The sequence below is a fragment of the Felis catus genome, chromosome A2, assembly GCF_018350175.1.
Source record: "Felis catus isolate Fca126 chromosome A2, F.catus_Fca126_mat1.0, whole genome shotgun sequence".
Classification (NCBI taxonomy): Eukaryota; Metazoa; Chordata; class Mammalia; order Carnivora; family Felidae; genus Felis; species Felis catus.
The window spans coordinates 112,553,310-112,575,243 of record NC_058369.1 but is presented as its reverse complement, the minus strand read 5'-3'; the positions used below and the strand labels follow the sequence as shown (position 1 = coordinate 112,575,243).

At 36.4% G+C, this 21,934-nt stretch overlaps 1 long non-coding RNA gene across 1 annotated transcript; it reads left to right on the top strand.

Annotated features, from left to right (window-relative positions):
* The first annotated feature begins 477 nt into the window (after window positions 1–477).
* LOC123381261 lies at window positions 478–8,636 on the top strand. Its single transcript, XR_006588090.1, has 3 exons — window positions 478–698; window positions 4,824–4,887; window positions 6,882–8,636. It is a non-coding gene; the product is annotated as an uncharacterized LOC123381261 (long non-coding RNA).
* The last annotated feature ends 13,298 nt before the right edge of the window (window positions 8,637–21,934 follow it).

Genomic DNA, 21,934 nt, shown 5'->3' with positions numbered 1-21,934 from the left:
TACACTATGTTTCTTACTACAAAAAACAAAGGCAAACCTAAAGATTCATGATTTAGGAGTGTCCTATGTGAAATGCAGACAAACTTAAGAAATGCCTTTGATCAGACCAGAATGTATAAAATAATTTAAAATAATGTCTTAAACAGTTCTTTGGGGAAAAAAAAAACAAAACTTTTTCTTTAGAATCCAACACTTCCCCCCGCCCCCCGCCCGCCGCCCCTTACTTACCGACAATGTGCCAAATGAGACTGCAGCTACAAGAAAATAAATATACAGATAAGAAATGAAATATTTAGGTAATTGTAGTTCTTCCCGAACCTCCAGATGTTTGGCATTCTGTGAGGAAACTATCACATGACTGAATTTTCCACTTTACATCTGGATGTTTTGCCACCACAGACATATTTATTCTTTTGGCTGTTTATGAGAAACGTTCATTTCTTGTCATGATTCTTCAGAGTGGAGTCAATTTTAAAATAACAGCAATGAAACAAATTATATATATTCCATGTATCAGTCAAGATACAAATAAAATGATGTTTGAAAATAAGTATTTAAAGTGATTTGTCATAACTGTATGCTTAGTATGCTTTTGTCCTTTAACATCTCTGCAAGATATGAATATCATTAACTTATGCATAAATGTAAGCTTGGATTGACCACTGAAAAATCATCATGCAAACACTAAATTTTTTTCCGTATGTATTCCAGTATTTTTTCCAGTATTTATCCCTATGGATAGTATGCTTTGACTTAAAAAGGGATATAGCAGTATGATTTCTAGCCCTGAGGTCACAAAATCAAATACCCTGAAGGACTAGGGTAAGAAATATTAACGGGTTAAGTGGGCTGGATGAAAGACAATAGGAGCTTGTTGGGACAATCTGGGAAGTGCTAAATTCCTAAATTCCCTACCAAAAAACATGAAAAGAAAAGAGGGAGAATTTAAGAAAAGGTACCTTGGAACTGAATTTTGTTCAAGGACTATTCAGTTTTATAGCTTTAATTTTAGTTTAATTCCCCCCTGGGAATTGAACGCTCCTCGCCTGGAAAAGGAGACTGCGGTCCAGTTTATACTATGATAGAGCAGCCTATGTAAAACCACAGTAACTTTGGTCCCTAACCCAGTAATGTCTCCTTCCCACCACCGTTCTGCTGCTTACAGTGCATCCACACATTCTTCCTCAGGTTCTTTAGATTCTTTAACAGAATTGAAACCCAGTACCTGCAAATAATATAGACATGAGTTCATATAGTCTAGCTTTAAAAGAATTACCATGTTAGGGGCGCCTGGTGGCTCAGTCAGTTGGGCATCTGATTTCGGCTCAGGTCATGATCTCGTGGTTCATGAGTTCTAGCCCCACATTGGGCTCTGTGCTGACAGCTCAGAGCCTGGAGCCTGCTTAGGATTCTGTGTCTCCTTCTCTCTCTGCCCTTCTCCTGTTCATTCATTCATTCTCTCTCTCTCCCTCTCTCTCAAAAATAAATAAACATTAAAAAATCTAAAAAAATATTTTAAAAAAAGAATTACCATGTTATATTTATATCATACAGTTATTACAACCATGGGCTTTGGAGTATGAATCAGTTGAAGGCCCAGCTCCATCATTTAGGATTTGTGTGACCATGAGAAAATGAGTCATTTAACTTCAGGTTGCTCATTTGTAATATAGGAAAAGGAAGAGCATTCCTTTGGTGGGTTGTTGGGAGAAATAAATAAGATATGTCCATGAAGTACTTAGCTCAATGGCTAGAAGAATATTAAATACTCAATAAATATCCCTTGTTATGGTTACATTATAGATACTGTCACCATAGAATTGTTTTTTAAGAATTAACTATCTCTACATTTGTTCCTCAACATCTCTAATTTTCTCAACATCTCTGTTTCTGATTTGTGAAATAAATTTATTTATCCATTTATTCATTTAACAATGATTTATTCAGCATTTCATACAGGTAGGCATTTTTCTAGACACTGTGTTTATAATAGAAAAAGATACAGAAAGTCCATGCCATCATGATGTGTACAGTTTAGTGGAAGAAATATAATAAATCACATAGAAGGAGGGAGAAGGCACAGAGGGAGGGAGAGAGGAGAGAGAAAAAGAGAAAGAAGAAAGGAAGAAGAAGGGAGTAAGGATGGAGGGAGGGATGGATTCAAGTGGTAATGCCTGTTTGATGAAAATTAATGGTTTGGGAAGATCTGACGGTAGGTCAAAGGTTCAAGAATCATAAAGTCCCTAGTAGGGAAAAGTTACAATAGTCAAAGAACTAAATGAAGCTTACTGAGGTTGGAACTAAGAAAGACATGATGAGAAGTCAAATATGAAGTCAACGAGAGATCAAAGGCTAGATTATATAGAGCTACAGTTATGAAAAATATTTCTACATTTTTCAAAATATGAAAAGGAAGGTATTAGAAAGTTTTACATAGGAAAATATCTTGATGTGACATCTTTTTCAAACTCTTTTTATTTGAGAGAGAGAGAGAAAGAAGGTGCATGAGGTACAAGGAGACCAAGGAGAATCTCAAGCAGGCTCCATGCCCAGCGCAGTGCAGAGCCCTGTGTGGGGCTCAGTCCCATACCTAGAGATCATGACCTGAGTTGAAACCAAGAGTCAGACACTTAGCTGACTGAGCCACCCAGGTGCCCTATTGATCTGACATATTTTGTAAATGTCTACTCTAACAGCTGAGTGACAGACTGTAGAGGGGCAAGAATGGGAAAGGCAAGTAAAGCATTAGGAACCTATTACAGAAGTAGAGGCACAGTGGTGGCAACCTGGACTAGTGAGACATGAGTGCATTCAGGATGTATTTTGAAGGCAAAACCAATACGATTTGCTGATGGGTTGGAAGAATGCAAGCAAAAGCAAGGAATCGGTTTGATCTAGTGAATGGTAGCGACACAATGATTTGAGGAAGATTGGGGAACTAGAAGGGAAAAATCAAGAGTTTTGCCTTGGCCATGTTTGCTTGAAGTGCTTATCAGGAGTCCAAAGAGAACCATGGAGTGGACAGAGTTCAGGGGGAGCAACGAGGCTGAGATTTCTTTGGGAAGCATTGGCATGAGTATGGAGCAGAGTGAGGTGAGAACTGAGCACAGACACATTCCAAAATTGTGAAGCTCAGAAGAGGAGAAAGTTTAAGAAAAGGATTCTATTTTTTTTCCCCACTCAAGCAAAATGAAACAACTTTGTGTGTTGCTTACTTTTTGCCAATCCCCGCTTTATCAATTATTTTATACTAAGTAGAATTTCTAATTACATAATTTGATTTTTTGAGTCATTATCTACTTTGGGCTCCCCATTATGAAACAGAACTCGATGAAATCAATTTTAAGCCATTTTGTTCTCCAGTATACAAGGAATTTATTGGTCAAAGTAGATAGGGCAATAGTCATGCTCTAGCCAGTCCACTTTATTCCCAGAGGCTATTAAGTAGAAATCAGAATAATTCATTTATAATTATTATGGAAAACAATACTATCAAAACCTAAGTAGGGAGATAATTTAAGTAAAGGACCTTACATGACATGTTTCAGTGAGATGAGGATTTCCCATGAGAAGGCAAATGTCTTCAGTAGCAGAGTAAAAACAAATATTAATATTAATAGCTGGAACCAGTAGAAATATTCTCTCTTTAGGAAAATACCCAGATAAAGTACATGGAGTGGAATATGAGACCACGAGTAGAGGATTAGGAGGAAGCCCAGGAAACAAAAGAGGTAACTAAGTCCCTCTGCATTAGAAATGAACAGACACAGGGAGGAGACAGTTAAAGGAAAAACAGCCAAGGCTTGGGCAACACTGTGAAGTTGTCCAAGAAGTTTGGAAGCAGCACTGTCTAACGATTATTGTTAAATAGTTACTGCTGCAGCAATTTAAACTTCTTTTGATTTAAACCTCAAGCCTTCATCACACTGTGCTACACATACAATGCCTTTTGTAAGTGCTTTTTTTCAGTTATGTCTGTGTTTCTGAATACATTTATGATTTTTTTAAATTTGCCAAGCAAGGCAAAGTACTGAGATTAACTCCCAGACAGATGAAAAATTCAAAACCTAGCATGGAGAATAAAAATTCAGTGGGGTTAGAGGGAGGAGTCAAAAACTTCCAGATGGGATAACTCATCTATTTCATCACCTTATATTGGGAAACCAGAGGCACGTTGGTGAGGATTTCACTAGCTATAAATTGTGAATTGGAGCTCTAAACCAATCGTGAATGAGAGGTAAAGAAAGAAAGAGAAAGAGAAAGAGAAAGAGAAAGAGAAAGAGAAAGAGAAAGAGAAAGAGAAAGAGAGAGAAAGAAAGAGAGAGAGAGAGAGAGAGAAAGAGAAAGAGAAAGAGAAAGAGAAAGAGAAAGAGAAAGAGAAAGAGAAAGAGAAAGAGAAAAAGAGAAAGAGAAAGAGAAGGTGGGAGAGGGACAGAGAGAGAGAATTACCCATAAACTGTGAGATCATGACCTAAGCCAAAATCAAGTGTCAGACGCCTAACTGACTGAGCCACCCAGGTGTCCCTGTTTAATCACTTTTAATTGTGCTGTCTTGACCCAGTTTTGAGGCCTTGACTAGGGGCTGGTTTGTTCCCCTTTTTGAGCACCCAATTAAATCCATACTCCCAACCACTTCTCTTATCTGGCTTTCACACCCTAGTTTACTGTGCATTATTCTTAATCACCCCATGGCCAGGTACCATATAACTAGGTACAGCTACCATGCCCCATGACCTGCAAAATTAATAAATTTAGCCAATCCACCAGGAACCCTGGGAAACCTAGCAACCCACCCCACTTGCCAATATCAACTGTCTCCACAGCTCCAGCTTGCTGTTATCCTTTTCCATGGATTCCCCTGTGTGGCTCTGTTTCTCTTCTGGAGCTGTAAGTAACTAAGAGTTCTGTCTTTCATCTATCCATGTGTCAGTGTGTCATGTTCCACCATCAAAAGAATCTTTAAATGTTGTGAAACACAAAGAAGCATCAAGTTGATATGTGGAATTTACTTCAAAATGTAAATAACATATTTTATTTCCTACTGTATGGAAGACATTGATATGGTGACCCTAAATAACACATCTTTCAACTGGCTATGTAAGAATCATGCCGAAGGATTTGTTAAAAATGTAGACTGATGTTCCATCTTAGACCAACTGAAATCAGAATGTCCAGAAGGTATGAAGTGGGAAACTGTTTCTAAGTTTTTCAGGTGATTCCAGTACACATGCTGATGTAGGTATTGCTGATATGGAAGAAACACAAAAGATACTGGCTTGCCTTCAAGGGTTTTAATTCTGGATTGAAATCCTAGATCTGCATTTTACTATCATGTTACATGGAGCGAGTTAGTTAACCCTTTTGGAGATTCAGAGTGTTGTGTGAAATGAGGATAACTTGCTAGATTAGTATGATGATTAAATGAAAAATTATCTGAAACTGTCCAGAAATATGCCCAGAGCTTGAAATATAGTAGCTTGTTGCTTAAAGAGAGGAAACACTAGAAAAAAATGTAGTGTGTAACAAGGGTCAGGATGAACAGACCTGTACAAAGTTTGAAAATGGGAGCTAGAAATGTTAAAATCTTCCAATACTTAATTAGCCCAGAAATATGCAACAAATTTTGCCCAATAAAAATGGTAGGTATTAAGTCAGTATTTAATCCTAACAGTATAGCTAACATACTGAATATGATGCCCCTCTGTGGCATAAATACCCATTTATCTCTAAGTATTCATTGAAGATCCACCTATGTGCTGGAACTTTTGGAGTTTACCTAGATGCATCCACCACCTTCTCTCTCAGGTGCTCTCACAAGTTTTCTCCTCTTTGAAGTCTTTATTTTCATCATTTAAGAAGCATGTCATACCTTAGGAAGTGCTGAGTCTCAAAGATGAAATGATTACTCAGCAAGTTTTAGATAAAACTCCTACACTTGGAAGTCATTGGTAATGGAAGATCTTTCCAAATATATACACAATGGGATGATCTAGTGTCTGTCTGGGGTGGTAAGGATGACTCTTTGAATTTTCTGTACTTTTTTAATGGTGCCACCCAACTTGGCTTGATACTAAGCACAATATTCTCTAAGCATTGAGGACATACTGAGCTATCACATTTTGCCTCAAGTTCCCACATTTCTGTAAACCACAATTCCTTCTGGTACTCCCCTCTTTGCCCTTTCCTATTGCAAAAAGTAAAGGAAATAAAAGATGAAAATTTAAGATCTCTATTAATGTTGTTACTCTTATTTTCTTCACTATTCGGTGGCTGGATGATCATGAGCAAGTTATTAGCTTCTCTGAGTCCATCTACACATTTATAGAATGAGAAATGGCAATACCTGCCACATAGGGATGTTTTGAAGTTAATATAAAATAAATTGATGTATGTAAAAGGTAATTGGTCAACTTTCAAGCATAATAGTAATGCATTAGTATTTTCTTTTGACGCATGTGTTTAGTAGAAGAGTCAGGGTGTTTGCCTAGAGTATCCTTCTTTCCAATTTGATCACTTCCACTTAGACACACACTAACTCAGTGTTCTTATCTTCTACCCCTAGCACCACACCTGTAGGGTCCTTATCGGTCACTGCCATTTGTTTGCTCTATACGGTAGAAATTATCCAAGGAAAAGTAGAGGTTGTACTGTTTTAAGTCCTGCTCCCTCTGCGGGAAGCACAACGAAAGGGGCTGGGTTCCCTGTACACTCCACAGAGGTACTGTGAAGTTAGCAAGAGCTATTTTCTGTCACTGCACTTGGATTCCTCCCAGGCCCAGTGGGGGTAGTTCAACCTTGAATCAAGAGATCTACATTCTAATTTCAGCCCCACCATAGGCAAAGCAATTTTAGTCATGTTATTTAAATTTCCTCTTTCTCAGTTTCAGCAGATTTCAAGTAAAGATGCTCATCCTACTCTTGGCCTGCCTCGCAGAGACTCTATGAGAAAATTTCCTCACGGATACAGACTGCTGTGAAATGATCAGAAACAGATGTATTTTCATTTCGTGAGCCCAGGTACTTCAATTTAAGGCTCAGGACTGTTTGAATCTCAGAATATAATGTCGGTATATAGAAAGCAATTATCTGTTTCCCTCATCAATGACACTTCCTCAGGATCCTTCTAGTATGCCAGTAAAAATAGAAATGAAGTACCTAGCAATTGAAAATGTTTTTTTTTCTCAAGAAAAATAATGTATTTTGAAAGTGTCATCTTCAAAGAAGCTTATCAGTTCACAAAAAGTTTTTCTTAGGAACCTGCACAAAACTAAGGGAAATGCTGTGTTACAACTACATTTCTCTTTAGGTATGTCATCTACTACCAAGGTGATAAAAATGGGAGAGGAAATAGAACAGCATCATTGTATCAAATAGAAATAGAAGAAATAGAACAGAATCATTGTATCAGTTAAACTGACATACGTATTTCTTTTCAATGAGGGAATCTGAAAATAGTCACATTAAATATCCATTCAAATGCAAACATTTATGGAGCTCTCCTTCAGTGTCAAAGATCTGAATGATTAAAACATGGGTCTTGTCCTCTCTCAGTTAACAATCAAAATAATTTCAGCAAATTATTACATGTCCCTGGATTCTGGACTGATGGCCTCAAAGAAGAGGTAGCTTTTAAGAAATTAATTAGGTTCCTGTTTTTAATGCTATTCTCAGTAAAAATCATGATGAGGAGAGAAAGACTGCAAACAGCACAATTTTTTGTGAACCCTAAAATAGATCTCTGGCTATAGAGACTGCGATAAACTAAGCAGACCTCAGTTTATATACCAGGCTTATAATCAAACTTCCAACAATTTTGTTAATGTGGCACAGGATCCTGTTTTATGGGCATTCATTTCCATTCAAAGTATAAATGTCACACATAGGCATAGTGGATCAATATAATTCTGAAAAATCTTTCTTCAAAAGCAATTAAGCAGTAAGGTCAACAGATACATGGGATCAAATATACAGATAGGAAAAGTGCATTTATCTAGATGAAGCACAAAATCCTATTTCTCAAGGAAAGATATCACCATTTTTTGTTTCATCATGAAAGATTTCTAAAGTGGATATTATTTCAACTAGGCATTTAAATGAATAACAGGAGTAAATGAGTACTTTAGGTAAAGTATTCATGGTATGATCGATCATTTATTTTGGATTCTCCTCCGTCCTCCTTGAGATGATGGTAGGGAAATAAAGTATTATAAACTCACAAACATAAAGAGAAAAGGAGACAGATGATGGCATTTTTTGAAATGGGAAACTCAGAAAACAGGAAGCTGGAATCTACAGACAGACAAGCCCAGTAGAAGCAAGAAGACTCATTCTGCATTAACTGCGGTGAGGTTCTCGAATTAGAGGCTTTAGAGATCTCAGAAGTTAGGGGTAAAGGATAGGTTTGAGAAGAGAAAGACTGAAAGGTATGGTGAACATATATTTCACGACTGTATTAGGATGCTCTTGAAGTAAAAGATACATTACTAACTATTTAACCATGATAAGTCACATACATTAGGACTGTCCTGGGCACTCACATCAATTCTATGTAGAAGTACCTATTCAAACCTTGCTCTTATTTTTTTAAATTGAATTATACCCCTTTTCTTTTCTCTTCTCTTCTCCTCTCCTCTCCTCTCCTCTCCTCTCCTCTCCTCTCCTCTCCTCTCCTCTCCTCTCCTCTCCTCTCCTCTCCTCTCCTCTTCTTTATGTTCATTTAGTTTTTGAGAGAGAGAGAGAGACAGAGTATGAGCGGGGAAAGGGCAAATAGAGAGGGAGACAGAATCCAAAGCAGACTCCAGGCTCTGGGCGGACTCAAACTCATGAGGCATGAGATCCTGACCTGAGCTGAAGTCGGATGGTTAACTGACTGAGCCACCCAGGAGCTCCAAATTATACTCCTTTTCAAAATGATTTGTAAGTGTTTTAATGTACAATATTTTTGATGCTAACCCTTATCTGATATATGTTGTGTATCTTCTGCTATTTTGTGACTTGTCGTCTAATTCTTAGGTTAGAATTTTTTTTTAAGGAATAGAAATTCTTTTTTTTTTTTTTTAAGGAATAGAAATTCTTGATTTAAACATTGTCAAATGTGTTCACTGATCTGTTTCATATTAACACATTTTGTGCCCTCTTTAAGAAATCTTGATAAGATCATGAAGACATTTGTTTATATTCTTTTCTAAAGCTTAACTTTCATAGTGAAGTTTCTAACCCACCTGGAATTAATTTTGTGCATGGTGTAAACTAGGCGTCCAATGATATATTTTTTATTTTTTAATATTCTTATCCCAACATGTTATTTTGAAAAGTTTGTGTTTTCCATATTAGTCTCATGAGTCAACTGCCCATACATAGGCAATGGCTTTGTTTCTAGCCTTTTTAAATTAAACTTTATTTTAATTAATTTTATTTTTCCTAAGTCTTTCTGTCTACATGCAACAATAATATTACGGGTTTATATTTTAACAGTTTTAAAGAATTATCTACTAAAGCATGTCTTCTCACCTGATTCCTCTTCTTCTAGAGGGTCATAGATACAATTGACCCTTTGCATTTCAATTAACTTTTTAGAATTAGTTTGTCAAATTCTACAAAATCCCTGTTGGAATTTAGATAGAGGTTGAGTCTATAAATCAACCTAAGAAGAACATTTATTTTTACTATAACGTGTTTTCTAATTTTTCAATTTATGGATTTCCATTTATTTAGGTTTTCTTAATTTTTCTAAAATAAAGTTTTATAATTTTTATACATAGAGATCTTGCCTATTTTCTTAAGATATATATTAAGACTCTTAAAAATGTTTTATTTCGAAAATTTCATTTTCTGTTACTGCTGGATATTTGTATATTAATTGTTTTTTTTTAATTTTTGAATTCAACAATCTTGCTAAATTTTATCAAGCCTAATCATGTGTCTGTAGATACTGTTGGGTTTTCTTTTTACACAATCATATAATCCACAAATAATAACAGTTTTATTTCATTTCCAATTCTCATATTTTCCATTGCTTTTTTTTAATTTACTTCTTCCTCTGCCTAGCACCTGAAATAAATCCACAAATTGATAAATTGGAAAACACATTACAGTAAAAATAGATGTTAACATGGAGGTTAATTTTATCAAAGTTTTGTCAACATGTGTAGAGACGATTCTATGAATTGTATCCTTTTTAACCTGTTTTTGTGGCAAAATACATTAAATTATTTTCTTTTTTTTTAAATTATTTTCTCTTCTTTAATGGTTATTTATTTTGAGAGCAAGAGAGGACATGGGCATGAGAAGGGGGAGGGGCAGAGAGAGAAGGAGAGAGAGAACCCTGAGCAGGCTCCCTGCTGTCAGCACAAAGGACTGGATCCCACAAACCATAAGATCATGACCTGAGCATAAATTGAATTAGCTGCTTAACCAACTGAACCACCCAGGTGCCCCACATTCAATTGTTTTGTAATATCAATCTAATGATATTTTGATGTTAAATTAACACTCCTCTGGGATAAAACACACTTTTTTGTAATGTATTTTCTACATCTTACTGAAGTTTGGCTTATGAGTTTTACAACCATGTTAAAATTGAAGTTGGACTCTAGTTTTCCTTTTTTCCACTTTTAAAAAAATCATAGTTATACTATCCTCATAAAATGAATTGGAATGTGTTATCTATTAATTTTTGTCTTCTTTGGAAGGATTCACATAGGATCGGAATCATTTCTTCTGTTAATGTTTGTTAGGACTTGTCAGTGAAACCATATGGTTCTGGAGTTTACTTTGAGGGAAGATGTTAAGTTACTGATTCTTTTACTTTAATGGTAGTGATATTCCGATTTAATATTTCTCACCTTTTCTACAAATTTAAAAATGTGAATTCTCTTGCTAATAACCTCTTCTTATCAATTTAATATTGACCCCATCTGATATTGGCTATTTGTGACTTGCTTTTTTCCTTGACTTACTCTCACTTCAGCTTTGTCACATTTATTAGTCTTTTCACCAGACCAACTTTTGGCTTTGCTTTCCCTCTATATTCTATATGTTAGTTAGTTTTTCACATTCCATTGATTTCTGCTATTGTTTTTATTTCCTGTTTTGCAGGTTCTACTATCATTTCAGGCTTATTCTACTGTTATTTACTAATATCTTTCAATGGATGTTGAGTTCTTTCATTTCCATCTCTCATATTTTTTAAAATATGGATTTAAGGCTATGATTTTTCCTGTATTACTCTAATCTGCTTTAACAATTTTCTTATATGGTACGATATTTGCATCATTATTCAGTTGTGATACTCTATCTTCTAATTTCCATTATAATGTCTTTTGTTACTAGGAAGTATATTTTTATTTATTTCTTTAAATGTTTATTTGTTTTGAGGTGGGGAGGGGGGCAAAGAGAGAGGGAGAGAGAGAATCCCAAGCAGGCTCTGCACTAACAGCGCTGATCAGGGCTGGATCCCATGAATCAAGAGATTATGACCTCAGCCGAAATCAAGAATCAGGTGCTTAACCAAGTGAGAGCCACCCAGGCTCCTATAGAAGTACATTTTTAAATTTCAAGTTTAATTTTATTTTTTTATTTGTTTAAAGTTTTATTTAATTTTGAGAGAGAGAGAGAGCAAGCAGAGGAAGAGCAGAGAGAGAAGGAGGCAGAAGATCCAAAGTGGGCTCCATTCTGAGAGCGGAGAGCCCCATGTGGGGCTTGAATCTTGACCCTAGCCAATGTCAGACGCCCAATCGACTGAGCCACCCAGGTACCCCAACAAGTTTAATTTTAATGTCCTGTAAATGTATTTAGCTTAATTCCACTATAGTAAGAGAATGCGTTTTATATGATTTAAATACTTCCAAAACTTTTGACACTCTGCATGTATTATTTTTGATTTATTACAATAAATGTTTGCTTACTTTTGCCTGCATTTCAAACCACATTTTCTGCACTTATTTGCTTCTGGCAGTTGAGAGCTTTTATCTGGAATCACTTCCTTTCTTTCCTTCTTCTTCTTCTTCTTTTTTTTTTTTAATTTTGAGAGAGGCAGAGACAGTGTGATTTGGAAAGGGGACAGAGAGAGACAGAGAGAGTGAATTGAGGCAGGGCAAGATCCCAAGACCCTGAGATCATAACCTGTGCTGAAATCGAGAGTGGGTCAACTGACTGAGCCACCCAGGTGCCGTGGAATCATTTCCTTTCTAGATATATAGCATGCCCTTTAGAATTGTCATTAGTAAGCGTGGAAGTTCTGACAACATTGATCCATCTTTTTTTATTTAATTTTTTAATCTTTATTTATTTTTGAGAGAGAGACAGACAGAGCATGGATGGGGGAGGGGCAGAGAGAGACAGGCACAGAATCCAAAGCAGGCTGACATGGGGTTCGAACCCACAAACTGAGAGATCATAACCTGAGCCAAAGTTGGAAGCCCAGCCGATGAACCCCCCGCCCCCGCAGTGCTCCTACATTGATTCCATCTTATTCATGTCCATGCATCAACCTCCTTCGGGGGGCTCCATGCTCCATGCCCAAGGGAGGTTAATGTATGCCCTGACCAGAATGCAGGAAGCCTTGTTCCTATCATCCCTAAAGTGATGCACAGAAGGCCCCACTTAGTTAACTAATTGAGATGATTGGTGCACAGAAGGCGCCACTTAGCTAACTAGTTGAGATGATTGGTGCACAGAAGGCCCCACTTTAGGTAATTACCCTGTGACCTCATCACCATGCCCATCACTGTAAAAGCTGGGGATTATGGTCTGCATTCAGCAGAAAATATGCATGCACGATAAGTGTGTACCACATGGATCACAGGCCCACCCGCTGGCTGCATCCTCACTCTTGGTAAGTAACCCCCGATATAACTGTGTGGAGCTCTGGAATGGCTTGCTTCGTTTTTGGTCTCAAAGTGCCTTCTTAATCTGCAGGATACAATAATACGGAGCCTCCTCCAACTTCTAACAGGAAGGGCTGCCTGGTGAGCATTCTGATGTTTTTCATCTGAAAATGTCTTAATTTTGCCATGTTCTTGAAATATATGCTATTTGGGTGTAGAATTCCATGTTGAGTGTTATTTTCTTTCAACCTTTGAAGATATAATTTAATTGACCTCTGGCTTTCATTGTGCTTAGCAGTGATTAGATACAGCATTATTTTGAAGGCAGTGTGTGGGTAGTTTGTTTTGTTTTATTTTTTGGTTTTAGTATCTTCCTTTTGGTGTTCTGAAGTTTGATTATAAAGTTTCTATCTATGGTTATCTTCTATGTCTTTTGCCCACTCTTTTCTTCATTCTCCTGTTCTTTTGATCTGTCATGCATAATACTTCATTTATATCTGCCAGTTCATAAATCTCTTTTGTGTCCAAGTTTTGTGTTAAATGTCTTCATTACTGCTTTTATTTTAGTTATTTTGTATTTATTTTTAGACCATCTGTTTGGTCATTTTTCAAATCTGCAATGCCATTTTGTATAAATTTTTGTTCCTTGCTGATATTTTCAAGTCAATTTTGTTCACTACATTTAATGATATAAATAATGTCACTTATGCTGTTAAATGTGGAAATTGGTATATGCTTATCATTCCAATATATAACATCATATGGATCTGATATTTTTGCTATTTATTTTTTGCTGGCACATATGTGGAAGAAATCTAGGATATATTGACAACCAATTCCTGGACCTTAGATTATATCAGTGTTCTACTTTATAGATGAACTAGGAGAAATGGACTATGTGCTGCTGAACATTCTGGAAACCTCAGTCAGTTAACAGAACAAAGTGCATTTCTCATTCATGCAGATCTCTGTTGAGTTTAATGACTTTCCAGGACAGCTACCTTTCAGCTAATCTGGGAAACTATAAGTGTGTCACTTGATGCGGCAAAAGGAACTTTTCACATAGGATTAGTTAAGGATCTTCATATGGAAAAATTATCCTGGGTTGTTTGGGTGTGCCCAGTGTAATCACGCAGCTTCTTACCAGTAAAACATGGAGGCCAGTGAGTCTGAGTCAGAAAGAGAATTGAAGATGGTAATGCTGGTGGTTTTGAAGATGGAAAAGCCGTTAGCCATGTGTTCCAGGGAGCCTCTACCAGCAAAAGGAGGAGAAAAGGAAATCATTGCCCCCTAGAGCCTCCAGAAGGAATGCCCTGCTGACACCTTGGTGTTAGCCTCAGAAAACCATTTTGGACTTCTGAGTTTACAAACTGTGAAATAATAAACTTGTGTTTTATGTCACTAAATTTGTAGTAATTTGTTATAGGTGCAAGAGGAAACTAACAGTGTTAGTGTATATAGACATACTAGCAAAGTATGTCTGTAGTAGATAGAATAGAATTGAATTTTTTACACTTTGTCTTTAATCCTAGTCTAACAATCTTTTAACTGGGTTATTTGGTCAATTTATATTTATTATTATTGATAGAGTTGAGTTTAAAAACCCTTTGCTGTTTGCACTCTAAGATATAATCTTCTTTGTCCCCTCATTTCTCCTTGCATGCCTTCTATTCAGCATGATATATTATTTTATCTCTTGGATTAGCTTTGTGTATTAGCATTGTATATTCTTTCAAGGCTTACCCTAGATATTATAATAGGCACCCATGAGCTCCTACATAAACCTTAAGCTAATGCTTTACCACTCTTTGCACATTCAAGGACCCTAAGAAGTTTAACTCTGTGTGTCCCCTGCTTCACCCTTTATGTAATTTTGATCTACGCATGTTCTTTATACATAGCTTATAAACCCCACAAGATCCTATTGTTATGACTATTATTATTGTTGTCATTTTAAATAGTATTTCTATTCACCTATATTTTATGCTTTCTGGCACCCTTTATTTTTAGAGTTCTCTGCTAGTTGGGAACGTTTTCCATCAGTCTAAAGACTCTAGTGTTTCTCATAGTGCACATTTGCTAGGAAAGAATTTTCTAGCCTTTTCTTAGTCTGAGAATTCCTCTTCTTTACCTCTGGTAGGCAAAAGCAGTAAGTAATTTATTAACTTCAGAAAACAAATAATTGTTAAAGAATTAAATGAATCATTATCCAATATGTGGCTCACCTGTGAACATTAGAGTTAAAATATTATAACTGAAAACTGAGTTTTATTATACACTTGTGTATTGGTTGACTCTTGTCAAGAAAGTATACTGGGCCTAAATATTTATTTTGTGTGGTATAAGGGAGGATATTATTATAGTTAATCATTATATTCGATTCTAGATAGTCAATAAATAATATTTACAATTGGTAATTTAAAACAATTTATGGACAAAAATTTGAAAGTCATAAGATAGTAGAAATACAGCTAAGATAGTTGAATATTGCTGCCTCTGCAGAAAGGGATTCAGGTGGAAGTTGGGAGGGAAAATTGCTATTTTTCCATAGAAGTCTACTGGACTATTTGAATTTTTAAACTACATTCGTGTGCTGTTTGATAGAAACAAAATAAAAACGTAAAAAGTAAGTTTCCTTCTGAAACTTATTTTGGGTAAGATGTAAAACCTTCTGATAAGTGGTACCTGGGACAGATTAGGAATGCGATTAAAAATCACTACAGTAAAATTGAGGCAATATAGTCAGAAAAGGAAGATCTGGAAATACTCATTCAGTCGTTCTGGCTACCAGCATTTTAAAATTAAGATCTTATTCCCAGTTCACATTTTAATGGGATGTTATTTCATGTGCATATAGACAGGGCTCTATAAATGATAAGTATGCAATCACTCTGAAATGTGCCACTAAACTGGGGAGGTCATGAAAGTGAAGCACTTGAGGAAAAGATCACTGAGGGAACGCTTCCTATTATGTGTGAAACAAATGATGGCAAACAAGTAGATACAAGGATAAAGCATCAGGAACCACTCTAGTGAACCAGAGAAACCGGTATGGATTTTATAAGAAAAAATCGTCGTGAATTGATAAGGGGCACCCATGCAGAAGGTACATGACTGCCGTGGAATTGACAGGTGTGATGGAGACATAGGTTCTGTGGATGAGGAAAGAAACACCAGCATATCTTGTAGGCTTTTGACATTTTGCCACCCTGACTCAATATGCAGACAAAATGTCCAAGTAAAACCAAACCTCATCACATGGGCACCCTACCAGACACAAATTGTGGCATGGACACAACTGATCCAACCTGGGGATCTGCTGTTAGTTCTGTTTATACTTACCCATAAGCACTATTGAAAAATAAAATGGCATCATGTGCAATAACTCCTGAAGGACGGTTAGGGGCACTTGACATATACTAAATATTACACACAATTGAGCGCAAGTGCAAAGACAGATACCTTTTTAGCCACGTCTTGGATTAGATGTGCACTTTAGACCATATTATTACAATTTTGTTTCAATAAGATATGTTGTAGTATGACACTGTAGATTAAAACAGTCACATATTTTAGGGAACACAATTTCTCTGAGCCTCAGTTTTTCATCTGTACACATAGTGATAAATGACTTAAGAATCTAAGTGCTTTCAAAACATGTATATTTGTACACAATGTGGAATACTAATATAAGATGTTAATAATATGGGACATTGAGTGTGGGGTGAATGGAAGCTTTCTGTAGTACTCATTTCTTGTGAAAATCTAAAACTCTTCCAAAACTCTAAATTTTATTTTTAAAAAGCACATATGACATTCCAAAGAAATGTTTGTCAACAGAAGGATTAAATTATATCTAAAATACCTCATGGAGTGCCTGGTACATGGAATAAACTCAATAAATGTTATTTCCTTTCCTTTCGTCCTTGGGCTCTCAGGAAATTGATCTGCCACCTGCACATTAATCTCTGTGCTTATTCAGCCTTTCTTCTTATTCTTGTCTATCCTTTACCATTTTATTCCTGTTAATTGAGCCCAGCACACATCTGTTTTGGGGTCCTCATTTTGGACGACCTTCAGATAGTGATTTCTTTAACAGGGAATCTAGATCACTTTTCAAGTCTCACTTTGATGTTTGTTACCCTTTGGATAAAACACCCAGAAAAACCCACTTTCACCAACCTCCTTGACCATTTACCCTTAGGCTTCACTAAGGTGTTAAGAAACAATAAATTATTAAAAATACTCTGAATATGCTCTACAACCTAGATCCTTATGTACCTTAGCCTTACTCAAGGCTAAAACTTACACACACGAACAAAAACTTCTATCCCAAACAGGCTACATTTTCCAATGTCAAGAATGGTGATGAGGGGCACCTGGGTGACTCAGTTGGTTAGGTGTCTGACTCTTGATTTCCCCTCGGGTCATGATCTCACGGTTTGTGAGTTTGAGCCCTGCATGGGGCTCTATGCTGACAGTGTAGCGCTTGCTTGGTATTCCCTCTATCCCTGTCTCTGCCCCCCACCCACTTGCTTGCTTGCTTGCTCTCCTCTCTCTCTCATAAATAAATAAAAATAAACTTAAAAAAAAAGAATGATGATGAGACTTGTAATCCCTAAATGATAGCTTGGTTGTACAGTAACAGTTGTTAGCCCAGAACTTTATAAGAGGGCCGTAAGTTCTCACAAGGGACTTCCTTTATTAGGGGGGTGGGGCATCATCAGTCTTACTATCCTCTGCTTGTAAGATGCTCATAGCAGCTCTGTACCCTCCATTTGCAGTAACTTTTCTTGAGTACTTAAGGAATTCTCATGATTTCTTCTTCCATCCTGTTTCCAATGTTGTTTTCCTTATTTGAACTTATCTTCCTCTTGAACTGCAGCATTCAACTTCCTTACATATATTTCTTGTTTGTTTTCCTCACATATATTTCTGTTTGCCTCAGAATCATCCTGGAGTGATACACCAGCAGGCCTGGGTTTTACTTGTCAGTGACTGGGACCTCTCACCAGTTCTGTGTCTTCCAAAACCCACGGAAGTCTAAGTTCTCCAGGATTTTTTCTTTGTTATCAAGAGCTTTAAAAGTTCTTTTTCATAATTAATGTAAAAGAAATCAAACAGTTCAAAATGATATTAGCCTTTTAGAAATTTGGGGCTGCAAAAAAGAATGTGTTAAGCACATTCTAGACAACTGTAATCCTCTCTCTCCTATTCCCCTCCCACACCCCAATTTCTTCAGGAATCAAACTGCCTAAGCTCAGTTTGATGTAAAAGGTTGTTTGGGGTTTTTTTTTTTTGAATCTCAGACAAATAGATACATGTAATTTTGAGTTATAAACAGTACAATAAATCACATTTTCCTAAATTATCTCCCTTTAAGAGCTATGGGAAGAATGTTTTCTAAAAGCTTTAAAAAAAACTTAGTATGTCTCTAATGTTCATTGGGGAAGCAGAGTTAGGGCAAATCAAAGTGAAAGCTATTGACTGCTTATAAAAATAATTAAATTTAAAATGTTTGATTAAAAGCTCTTAGCCTGCCTCAGGAAAAAAAATGTATAAAGGGCTATGTGAGGAAAATCCATGAAAGAGGTCATGTAGTATTATCATTGCCTCTTTTATTTACTAGCATTTCCAATATAGCATTCAAGACCCTCCTTGTAATTTTTACTTTGGGGAAGTTCTCAATTATTACATTTTTCAGTGGCTCTTGTATTGGAGGAAAATGTTAATTTGTATTGAAAAAGATATACTATTTTAAGATATTTCCAATGTGCCTGACTTACTGTATTCTAAAAACTATATTTATAGAAGTTTACATGTTTATATAATATTCTAATACATTTGCAAAAATTAGTATATATAAATACATACACACATACATATGGATGTTAGAACTATACATATTCAGTTTATAAAACATGATTAATTAGCAACCTTAATATTCCCCATACAAGAAAACCATAAGATACAGGATATGTTATGTAAAATTTCCAGTTCCTCCTAATAAAATAAGGAACTTAAGTGTAAACACAGACCTTCTGAGGTGGGTACTGAGGATGTTTGTGGGTATTCTTTTCACTCCCCACCCGCACACCCCCAACCCCCAACCAGAAAATGAAAGAAAAAAATGCCAGAATTTTAAATGCCTTTAAACATGAGTGTATGTGTATTTTTTCTCTAGGTGATGAGAAATGTTAAGAACATGTCCTGATTTATGTCACTTGGAACTAATTGGAAGTAAAATGTGACAGTGTGAGAAAGGTAGTAACTACACAATTCACAGGAGTGAATAGAAAGGAGGAAAAGGGAGAAGAAAGGTTTTAAAGATTTTGGATAAATTACTGGCCACTGCCATTCTCTCCTATTAAGTATATCTATATATCTTTTCTTGGTTCTCTTTCTCTGGAGAATCCTGACTCACAAGGCCGTTAAGCAGCAGTAGGTGTTTGATGCAGGTGTTTCCCCAGGATATCTATTCCTTCATTATCACAAAGGTAATTCATAGGAGAATGCATAGCTGCATGCTCTGCTACCATCTAGAATTTTGTCTCCAAAAACCACTGATGTATTCTTATCATATGCTATATATATGCATATTATCTTCCAGAATGTCAGAATGAGGTCATAGGGAGATACTGTGATAGTTCCGTCCTGATGAATAATAATAACTTTGTTTTTCAAAATCTCCCCTATACCTTATCTTCATTTATTGTTTGAATACTCGAGTGAAGCAGTCAGGTATAATTATCCCCTTTAAGAAATAGAAAGAACACATGATCTGCTCAAGTTGACCCAGGTATATAGGAAGATGTATGCTCTCAGGAAACACCTAAATTTTTTTTTTCACTTTAGGGGACTTGAATATCTAGTCCTATCTTTATAATTTAGTGTTTGCTCTTAAATAAATGACGTTATCACTGGGATCCTCAATTTACTTATTTTAAGGGGAACATTACGCACATAACCTCATTGTGTTGTTGTAAAGAATCAAATGAGAAGAAAGCTTTCGGTAAAAGAATTGTAAATTCCAAAATACTGCACACAGTGGAGTAGACGGGCAGCTCCTAATTTTTAATCTAGTGTGTTTTAATGGTTAATTTAATGGTTAATGTAGATCCTCCCATTACTTCAAATATTTGGTCGGAACTATATCAAAATGTCAAAATAAGAATAATAGTCTAAGCATTGTGTTATTTCAGTCTACTAGAACTGTGCAGTATGAAAACCAAGAACAAAACACTCGAGACAAAAACTACATAGCACCATTAAAAATTAGCAAGGACTTCAGAAATCTCCTGGCCAATAAGGAGCTCTTTTGAATATGAGCCATGATAACTCAACTAAGGAGGAAGGATGGGACCTAGTATTTTTGTGGTGTGTTACGTATGTCAGATAGCCTGCAAATGCATTGCCTCATTTCAGCTTTGCAGGAACCTCTTGAAGTGATATACTACCCCATTTCATCATAAAAACATTAAAGCCCCAAAATGACAAAAATGCAACCTAAGGAGTCCTATATCAGGCAGCCAGAATTTAAACTCTGATTTGTGTCCTAATCGTCACTCAAAAAACAAAATAACCAAAAAATGTTACCAGGTTCCCTGATGCTATTCAATATATTTCTCTGTTTGCAAAATAATTTCACTGTTAATAACATGGTTCTGTTGGCTTTTGCCAAACAAATATCCTTGCTACATTTTAAGAGCAACCAGCTCCTGAGTGATACCAAGAATGGAAATTTTCATACAGTTGTTAAGATAACCTCATGATGATTTGTAGCATCAGTTCTATGATTCCAAAAATAGAGCTCACTGAAGCTACACAGCCTTTGGCTGACACAGCAGAGAGTAAAATTCATTCCAGCCCGAGGCTTCTAGCTGGACTTTCCATTTGTTAGAGTTGCTTATGGATCTCCCTCCAAGTTCCCTTTACAAGAGGGAGTCCCCATTGCCCCCTTCAGCGCAGACTTTGTCTTTGATTTAAAATGCCTGTAGACTCCTAGGGCCAAAGAAGGTATCTGGGAAAGCAAAACCAAAATCTCTCCTGGAGGAAATATCCAGGAGAAGTGACATTTTAGACATCTGCAACTCAGTAGGATGATCTCTGTTGACTGCATTTTCCGTCTGAAAGAGTTTGATATAATGCAGGCGATGGATTTGTTTAGCTGTTTTTTTCCAAAAGTGCTTATCTTTGAGTTTGGGTTCTAACGAAGTAATTGAATAGGCAAGTGAATGCCCCAGACTTCGACTGCGTCAAATTGATTTGCAGAGGAAATAAACTGAAGTCTTTAAATGTGGACAGCACAGCTCAGGAGGGTGGTAAGGGGAGCAGTTTCTGTCTCTTGCTCCCTCCCTCCTGTGCCTTCTCCTTGAACGTGGGTTCAAGTGCTGATTAGAAGTAGCAGAAGATATTAATGTTTTATACCCAGTTACCTCACCAGTGTTTTATAGCTGAAAATAGCAATGAATCATGCTGGGTTTCAGGGAAGTGAATATCTGTCCAGTGGGAGGGTTATCTGGTTTGAGTTCTAACCTTTGAGTGGGCAGCATTTTCCCCAGCAACTGCAAAGGTACTTCTGGTATCAATTTATTACACACAGATCAGATTAAAAACTTCCAAAGAATCTCCTCAGCAACTTACAGTATTTGGAAAAGTACATGAGATGGGGGAATGTGATTCTATATGAGTCTATTTTTAAGTTTTCAAGTGCTTCAAAAGATGATCCATCTCTGGGGAATGGGGATGTGATACAGACTCCACAACCCTTGGTGCCACTCTCATTATACAGTCTAACCAAATGGGATTTCAAAAGTAACTTTCCAAAGTATCATTATAAGGACATTTGTGTCTGACCAGATGGACCAAGATGTCAGATTCTCATGGCCTTTGCATTAATTCAAACAAAAGTAGACCCTTCTCGGAGATTGTTTAATGTTCAGCTTCTTTTCTATTAATACATTGATTTTTGGACTGGGAAGTGATTGAAATAAAGTTATGTCTTATTTACAGTGTTGTACAAAATGGTTACTCCACGTGGAAAATCTCACTTGAATTTTGTGCTTTATTAAATACAAGCAATATGTTAGTAACAATAACAAGGAAAA